Genomic DNA, 9,857 nt, shown 5'->3' on the forward strand with positions numbered 1-9,857 from the left:
ACCCACACTCCGGTGACTGGGCACCTCTACCTGAGGTGATCCAATAGATCGAATGCTGGACCCGGAGATCGATCGGTACGCTAACCGGACAAGTTGAGGGTGGAATACTCACCCTTCCATTACCAAATACGGTGGTGCTCACTCCAGAGTTGGATCCCATAATCATTCAGTATTCCAGGAAGGGAATAGAGAGGGCCTTTGGGACCTCACAGTACTGGGTCTTAGATCTCTGGACCTATCACCTAACCCTACGCCTTAGTGAGCAGACTACCGCCTCTGTAAGCCGGTTGACCTAGCACAATGGGATCACGCTAATTGATGATATCTTTAAGACGGTAGGACAAATGGAGTTATATTACCAGGCGTATACCTGGTTCACCATCCCATTCGGTTTTTCAAACCTAAACACCGTCCTAATGGACAACAGGTTGCTAGACCTTGGACCAAACAGCCGATAGTAGAGATGGACCCGCTCTCTTTGAACTTCCTCAACAACATCTTCCCGATCAGGAAGAAGAAAGGCGGTTTTTCGTCCGGTGGGAGCTTGAGAAATCTCACCAACTTACTGCCCTGTGGAACAAGGGTGAGGTTGAACATCTACTTGAATGACCTACTTCTAATGGCTGGTTCCCCTCGCCTAGCGAGCGAACACGCCTCCTGGATGGTCGGATCGCTTCACGATCTGGGACTCCTCATAGATCATGAACACCAATTATCTCCCTATTTCAGGAGATAGAGTTTTTGGGGTTCTTGGTGGACACCAACCTAGCGATCCTTCGGCTACCCATACCCAATTAGCCGCCATCCGCAAAGACATCAGTATCATGCTGGGCAGCAGCGGGTGTCCTTACGCGGACTGACTCGCTTAGTCGGCCTGTTCCCGGTGTCAATCCAGGCCACTCTCCAGCCCCTCTTCACTGTCGAACCCTCCAGAGACTCGAGACTCTACATCTTCGCTAGGGGCTTCGCTATACAAACTAAGTGAAGCCATGGTGGACCTACGGTAGTGGTTACGTCATGCCGTCAAACGGAACGGCGAGACATTTTCAACTCCTCACCGGATTTCGTCATAGGGTCGGATACCAGCCGCCTCGGCTGGGGTGCTCGGTGCAGTCCCTCGTCCTCCGGTAGGACGTGGTCCGCAGAGAACCCTCGGCTGCACATCAACACGTACACCCCTGACGGCCTTTTTTTTTTTTGCCATTGGAAGTCTGTTGCCACGCACGTCCATCTGCTGTGTGCTATTGCGTTGGGCCCCTGATCCAGAATCCTAGCGGATCTAGTAAGACTTCGGGCACTTCTGCCTGGAATGCAACATCGTCCCGATGCCACAGACTATCCCTATAGGGTGGCAGATTGGATTCTCGTTACCGGACCGATTCCAACGATTGGCGACCGCACCGGTCAGGGTCCCTGATCCTCGCTCACTTCGCGGATCCTTCTCTATGGACCTGTTCGTTCCCCGTATCAGCCACCAGTTTCCGCGCTCTTACAACCGGAGGCTGGATCCGGAGGCGCACCATGTGTTCCCGGTGACCCTCAGGGTCCTCCTTCACTTAGCGAGCCGGAGGGCATCAGTCGTGCGGTTCACTCCGTGGTGGCCGACGCAACCATGGTTTCCCCTCCTTCTGAGGATGACGGTGGAACTCCCCAGGTTGTTTCCTCATTCCCCCCACCTCCTCGCTGGTCCGAACGGGGATCTGCACCCTCTACTCACGAAGCACATCCTACCTCTCCTCACATGGTTAGTATCGGGGTTCCGGTCGCAGACTACGACCTTTCGGGAACAGCTAGGGATTCCCTGCCTTGGACTGAGCCCCGGGACTAGATCAGCATCTCGATCTACCTGGGGACTCTGGGTTACTTGGTGTGATCAACGACGGGTCGACCCCGTTCAAGCGCCAGGGTCTGTAATAGCCAATTATCGGGCGGACTCTTTGGATCCGTTGGTGTGTCAATTTTGAAGGCGTTAAGTTTAAATCGCCCAATGTACCAGCACACTTGGGATTTTTCCAAGGTCATGATCATGTTCTCGGGCTGGGGGACGTTGACACTCTGTTTTGAGGTTACTGTCTTTCGAGCTTACTGTCTTCTTGTGTCTGATTTCCATCATCGTGGGTCAGACGTCAAGGCTTTGGACATATCCAGGCGTCATTCCTCGCCTCAGAGACTCAAGTCTTTTTCCGTCGTGCGTTGGACCAGACGGTACTTCGATCGGTTTTTCTACCCGTTCTTTCCCGCACATCCACAACTGTATGTGGTCCGCTGTCTACAGACTTATATGTCCTTGACAGCCTCGCTGCGATCTTCGCAAGTCTTTCAACTCCTCGTTTCCTACGTTAATCCTCTCTTCCCGGTTTCCTCTGTGACTTACTATAGCGGCGGACTGTTGTCAGCGACCGCTTTTCCGCCAATCCCGCTTTGAACAGGAGGTACACATATCTATGTCAGTGTTGTGGATTATTTTGATTGTTATTGGTCATATGCATTGTTATAGCTTTGAACTTGCATAAGATATGAGCCTCCTGTCTGATGTATAATTCGAGATTTTCCTAGCTTGTGACGGAAAATATTAATTATATGAAGACAGGAGGCGAGTATCTTCCCTCCCAACCCAACCCTGTCACGAGGTTGTCTCTCTCTCGTTCTAGACTGATGAACCACGCACCCTGCAAGTCGGAGGCTGGTACGCCCCGGGAGTTCGTTTTCACTATCCCCGTTGGGATTGCTGTCCGTTTCGATCCATGGGTTTAGTTCACCGCAGATGGAGGTTCCTACTGCGTTCCAGATCCGGAGTCGGGATGCCGTTGACTGAATCCGTTGGTCCATGTTCCTGAGGACAACTGACCGGTCGGCTCCGAATGGTTTGGGTTTCCTATAGTCCCCGTTGGGATGAAGCTGGTCCGGATGAAGTTGGTCCGTGTTGGCCTTGTCCTTTCGTTTCCTCCAGATTCGGATGTTGTGTTCCGGTCGGAGGGTTCCCGGCAGCCGCGGAGATGTCTAATTGGACTTTCGGTTCCTGTTTACACTAATTTGCATGAAGAAAGAGGAAAAGGTTACCTCAGACAGTCCCTTATATAGGCTTACGGTCTGGGAGGGGCTACACTGGCCCAGGGACTGCTGGGAAGGGTAGTTCTTTGAATTTTTTAAGTTACAATAAATGTTTACTGTATTTCTGCTATGGGCATTATTAAAGAAAGATAATGCATAAGATACTCGCCTCCTGTCTTCATATAATTAATATTTTCCGTCACAAGCTAGGAAAATCTCGAATTATACTCGAGTATATACGGTAAGTTTACAGACTTAGGGCCAGATTCAGGTAGAAGTGCGGCGGCGTAACGTATCGTAGATACGTTACACCACCGCAAGTTTTCATCGCAAGTGCCTGATTCACAAAGCACTTGCGATGAAAACTACGCCTGCGGCCTCAGGCATAAGCCCGCGTAATTCAAAGGGGCATGTTCCATTTAAATTTGGCGCGCTCCTGCGCCGGACCTACTGCGCATGCTCCCTTTTGAATTACCCACCGTGCTTTGCGCGACGTGACGTCAATTTTTTCGAATGGCGACGCGCGTAGCGTAATTCCGTATTCACGGACGGCTTACGCAAACGCCGTTAATTTTTAAATTTCGACGCGGGAACGACGGCCATACTTTAACATGGGCTGTGTAAAGTTAAGGCACCCAAAACGACGACTAACTTTGCGACGGGAAACTAGACTAGTGGCGACGTAGCGAACGCGAAAATCCGTCGTGGATCGCCGTAACTCCTAATTTGCATACCCGACGCTGGTTTACGACGCGAACTCCCCCCAGCAGCGGCGCGGTACTGCATCCTAAGATCCGACAGTGTAAAACAATTACACCTGTCGGATCTTAGGGCTATCTATGCGTAACTGATTCTATGAATCAGTCGCATAGATACTCTGAGAGATACGACGGAGTATCTGAGATACTCCGTCGTATCTCCTTTGTGAATCTGGGCCTTAAAGATCATTCTGATTAATAAGAGTAAGCTAGAGATAAATGAAATATATGTGGAAATGAATATATGATTTTACATTTTCACCATAGATACACATTAAATATGTGAAAACATACTGTATGTGCAAGTTGCTAAAGAAGTGTTATTGTGTAATGTGAGGTATGAAAGGGGAAGAAATGATCAGTAACAGGAGTCAAAATATGTATTAACCACTAGCCAACCAGCTCACGCAGATATACTGCAGCAGGATGGCTCTCCTGGGCGAATCAACGTACCTGTATGTCGGATCTGTGCAAGGAGAATAGCACCGTGAGAGTGTGACCGCGGGTACCGCCAACAGCCCGCGCTGTCGGTGAGGAGAGGCAGAACGGGGAACTGCCTATGTAAACAAGGCTATTCCCTGTTCTGCCTAGTGACATGACAGAGATATACTGTTCCTAGTGATCTCTGTCATGTTCTTGGCAGCCCATCCCCCCTACAGTTAGAATACACCTAGAAAACATACTTAACCCCTTGATTGCCCCATAGTGTTAACCCCTTCCCTGCCAGTGTAATTTTCACATTGATCAGTGCATTTTTATAGCACTGATCAATGTAATAATGTCACTGGTCCCAAAAAAGTGTAATTTGGGGTCAGATTTGTCCGCCGCAATGTTGCAGTCCCGCTAAAAATTGCAGATCGCCTCCATTACCAGTAAAAACAATAAAAAAAGTCCCTAAATCTATCTCATAGTTTGTAGACGCCCACCATGTGGAAACCAATCAATATACGCCTATTGCAATTTTTTTTACCAAAATATGTAGAAGAATATATATCGGCCTAAACTGTTTTCTTTAATAGCGCAAAAAAGAAAAAATGCAGAGCTGATCAAATACCATCAAAAGAAAGCTCTATTTGTGGAGAAAAAGGACATACATTTTCTTTGGATACAGCATCGCATGTCAGTTTAAACTATGCAGTGCCGTATCGCAAAAAAATGGCCTGGTCATGAATGGGACAAATCCTTCTGGGGCTTAAGTGGTTAGAATGGTATTAAAAGAAATGATCAGTAACAGGAGTCAAAATCTATATTAAAGTGGTATTAAACCCAGGCGCAAACATTAATCGATTGCAGCTTAGCAATTCTTAGATGTGATGGGTGCTTTTATTTTTTTGGGTGATTCAGTCAGTAAGTCAGTTGTTTTTCAAAATAACAGGCTCTCTTGCAGATGTATCAGTAACAGGGATGAGAGAAACCATTTAAAGTGGCATTAAACCCCAAACCAAAAATACTGGGGCAAATCCACAAAAACCTAGCCTAACTTAACTTTTACCATTTAAGTTACACTGGCGGAAAATTTCTACCTAAGTGCCCGATCCACAAAGCACTTACCTAGAAATTTTCGGCCGTGTAACTTAAATGTCTCCGGCGCAAGGCGGTCCTCTTCTGCAGTGGGCGATGACAATTTAAATGAGGCGCGCTCCCGCGCCGGCCGTACTGCGCATGCTCGTGACGTCATTTTCCCGACGGGCAGCGCGCGAAATTACGTTACGCCGGGCTTTGTGGATTGCGACGGGACAATAAAGTTGCGTCGGGTAAAAAAAAAGTTACGCGCCGAAAAATAAAATTCAAAATTTAAAAAAAATCGCGGCGATCGAAAAAAAGGTCTGTTTTTACAAGGTGTAACTAGTTTACACTTTGTAAAAGCAGAACTAATTTTACGTATGCAAACGTAAACTTACACAGAAAACACAAAGCTGAAAAGCTTTGTGGATCTCCGTAAGTCCTCATTTGCATACGCTAGGCGGCATTTCGACACGAAATGCCCCCAGCGGCGGATGCGGTACTGCATCCTAAGATCCGACAGTGTAAGTGTCTTACAGATGTCGGATCTTCTGCCTATCTTTGGAAAAATCCTTCTGAGGATCGTTTCCAAAGATAGGCACAGGGATACGCAGGCTGAACAGCAGTTCCGCCTGCGTATCCTTTTTGAGGATTTGGCCCGTAATATATTGCAGTTTCCCAATTATTAGATGTGCTTACTGCATTCATTTTCTTTTACTAGGATTTTTTCCCCAGTGTTTTCACTTGGTAATTTGACATGTAACACACCTCCTGTATTAGAGTGCCCTGCGTTAGCAGTGTCACTGAGATGAAAAAATGCCCTCGAGTCTATGGTGTCACCTAAAAGAAGAAATGTGCCTTAGTTAGTGGTGTCACTGAAAATAAAAAAATGTCTCAGTGTCTCAGTGGTGTCACTGGAAGGAAAAAACGACCCTGTGTCATTGTTGCTACTGGAAGGAAAGAATGTCCCTGAGTTGAATGTGTCACTGAAAGGATAAATGTCCCTGAGTTAGTGGTGGAAAAAACACCACCACACAGCTCCATCCCCTTCCCCCAGTACAGAGCTCTTCCATCAACCCCTCAAACTCCCACCCACTACAAAGCCCTTGCCTCCCCCAGTACAAAGCTCTCCCCCCAACCCTCCATCTCTCTCCTCCACCACAGAGCTCTACCTCCCCTAATACAGAGCTCTTCCACCTACCCCAGCCCCAGCTACTTACCCAGTGCAGGAGGAGTGGCTGCCGGGGGGCTGAACTGTCATGTTGGGAGCATGAATCTATCCATTGCATATATGGGGGTGGCAAAGAGAGAGGGGGCGGCACCCGGGTGCCCCTAATGGACGAGGTGCCCCTGGTGTCTGTACAGAGTGCTGCCACACCTCGGATGAAAACAAGCCCAGTTGCAGTCACTCCTGTCAGTGAGCAAGGGAGCTGCTGGAGCCACCCATGCAGGAACTAGAACGGTATCTGAAATGATCCTGACCATAGGTTTGAGATCCACCTAAAAGCCTTGAAAGGAGCCTGACCCACCCCAGCAATGCTCCAAGAGCCTGAGCCAGCCCGTCCCACCCCCTCCACATCCCAGCACTCCAGTGAGCGCTGGAGGGGAGAGCAGAGAGTCGAAGACTGAGGCCTCGTACACACGACCGAGGAACTCGTCGGAAAAGACACATCGTTTTCCTTGATGAGTTCCTTGTTAGGCTTGTCGAGAAACTTGACAAGCTTGCTTTGCGTACACACGGTCAAGACCAAATCTCCTCGTTCTCAAACGTGGTGACGTACAACACATACAACTGCAGGGGAAGTTTGATTCCACTGGCACAACCCTTGGGGCTGCTTTTGCTAATCTCATGTTACTGCGTGCAAAGTAAAAGTTTGGTTAGAGACGTTTTACACTTTTCAGACTGTTACAGCGTGACAAATGTGCTATCTCCATTACGAAAGCTACTTTTACCGAAGGTGCGCTCCTGTCTCATACTTTATTCTGAGCATGCGCGGGTTTCTTAGCATACACACGATCGTGTTTCTCGTCGAAAACCAGCCCGACGAGGAACACGACGAGGAAATTGAGACTCCCGTCGAGGAAAAAGAGAACTTGTTCTCTTTTTTCCTCATCGAGTTCCTCGACAGTTTTCTCAATGAAAAACATACACATGACCGGTTTCCTCGGCAACAAAAGCTCTGCCACCATGTTTCTTGATGGATTCTGTCAAGGAAAACGGTCGTGTGTACGAGGCCTGACAGTCCCAGCTCATAGTGGAGGGGAGAACTGAGCAATCAGTGGTGTTTGATGGCTCAGCTCTAACTACATTGCCGGAGGGGGACAGATGCTACATCTACCTAGGTGGGTATACGTTTTTTTTGTTTTTTCTGCAAAGCCCATACTTCTCTTTTAATACAACTTTAAAAAAATCATGTTGTAAAATGTTTCTTTCCAGCAGTATCATTTGGTCTGTAAAGGTGCATGTGATCATTTATTACCCCCAAATTTTCCATTTCATCTAGCTGCTGTGCATTTGAGTGGCGATGTTGTTATACCGTGTTCCTTACACAATCACATCAGATAAACCATCTTGTTTCAAGGACACTTTTCAGCAGATTCAGCCAACGCATAGTCCATTGAACTCTTTGGTAAATAACGATGTAGACATTTAGACCTCAAGAGAACAGAATAACAAACCATCTCTATTTAGTGACCAGGATTTGATCTTTCCTTTGTTTACTTATTCCATGAGCATACACGATTGCATTGGTTACCTAAGATCCCATTGTTTGCATTTGTTCTGATATTATGCATAATGTCAACGGTACTATTTGGTGTAGATGTACATATGTGTGTATGCTTGTTTTTCTCTTTCCAGTGTACCCTTACTGCATTCCACTGTATCTCACCGCTATTTTGCAAATTTGTGGATTCTCTTTATTTTCATGAGTCTTTATTTGTATTAAACATTTACTTGCAACTTGTTAATGGCATTTCTCTTTAGAAATGAAAGGACACACAATTATAAACCATTTAAAATATTTTTATTGCATATTTTTGAAGAATAAATAGTCAGCACCATGGGATGGAAAACATACTGTGCCATCACTAGAGAAAGAATAACAGCATCACTTTGTAAACAGATATAATAACGTAAAATGCACAAAAAAGTATTTAGAAGTCTGTCAAAAGTTAATAAAGTGATCCTCATTTATCAAAGTATCTGGATTTGGTCCGTACCAGTGACATAGCTTTATATTTTCAAAAGTATTATCCCTGGATATATTGTTTCCTTTGAGGTATTGATTTGAAAATGTGTTCATTATAGTTGTTTGATTAACAATATGTTGTATGTCAGGCCATCCAGTTCAAAGGAGGCCAAAAGAAAGTAGGAACGCCATTTTCTACGCTTGACCTATATGTTTATTATTGCAAGGCAGTGCTTTGTGTAGGAGTTAAAGGGGTGGTGCTAAGTCAAAAGAGTGTTAACATAGGAGTGCTGCAACACTGGCATGTCCATAAAATATAACCCAAAGCCAAAACTTTCAGGTTTTTACAGATAAGATAAGTAAATGTAGCTTTTAAAAACCAGAGATCAGTTAGGGTCTCTATCAATTTAAATCTTGACACTGGCTGAGGGCTGCAAAAAAGAAGCTCAGGAGTCGCATGTGGCCCAAAAACACACCTGTTTCATATGCTTGCCCTAAACCGTCTTGATAATCAAGACACCAACAAGCTTCACTTCCTGACAAACAGTTTTTTTTTGGTTTGGTTGCTAAAATATATATTGAGGAAATGTGGCGCAGTACTAAATCATTTTGTATTTGACAATACAAAATGTAAGCCCAGCAAGCAACATGAGAATTTTGTAGCATTTCAGCCCTAGCGGGTGCCACTTTAACTGGATTTTCTTCCATGTCCCATTTCAGAAATAAAACAAGGAAAGAAAAAAAAAGGCGCGTGGCCTAGTGCATTATCCTTGGTGAAAAGTTTTATTACAAAGCAAAAGTAAGCGGAGTACTCACATTTACACGGAATGTATACTGACCACCCCCAAACATCATACTCCACTTACTTTTGCTTTGTAATACAACTTTTTACCAAGGATAATGCACTGGGCCACGCGCTTTTTTCTTTTTTTTCTTGGTTTAGTTCTTTGAACTCCCCCTAGTTGGCTAAGTCAGCGGAGCATGCAGAATCCATCCATTAAGAACATTACGGAAGTACTACATTTTTACCTAGGCCCTCCACACAGCGCAGGAGAGATTTTTTTAGTTGATGTTGGACCCCATTTCAGAAATGACTGCCACTGTAATGCTGTGATCATGGATATTTTCAGCAGAATCCATGGACGCCTCAAAAAGTGAACGCTCAATGGTGATGACGGCAGGGTCCAAACACATCCTACAGTGATACAATGGGGGTTATTTACGAAAGGCAAATCCACTTTGTACTACAAGTGCAAACTACAAGTGCAAATTGCACTTGAAATTGCACTGAAAGTGCACTTGGAAGTGCAGTCGCTGTAAATCTGAGGGGTAGATCTGAAATGAGGGGAAGCTC

The sequence above is a fragment of the Rana temporaria genome, chromosome 1, assembly GCF_905171775.1.
Source record: "Rana temporaria chromosome 1, aRanTem1.1, whole genome shotgun sequence".
In the NCBI taxonomy this organism is placed as follows: domain Eukaryota; kingdom Metazoa; phylum Chordata; class Amphibia; order Anura; family Ranidae; genus Rana; species Rana temporaria.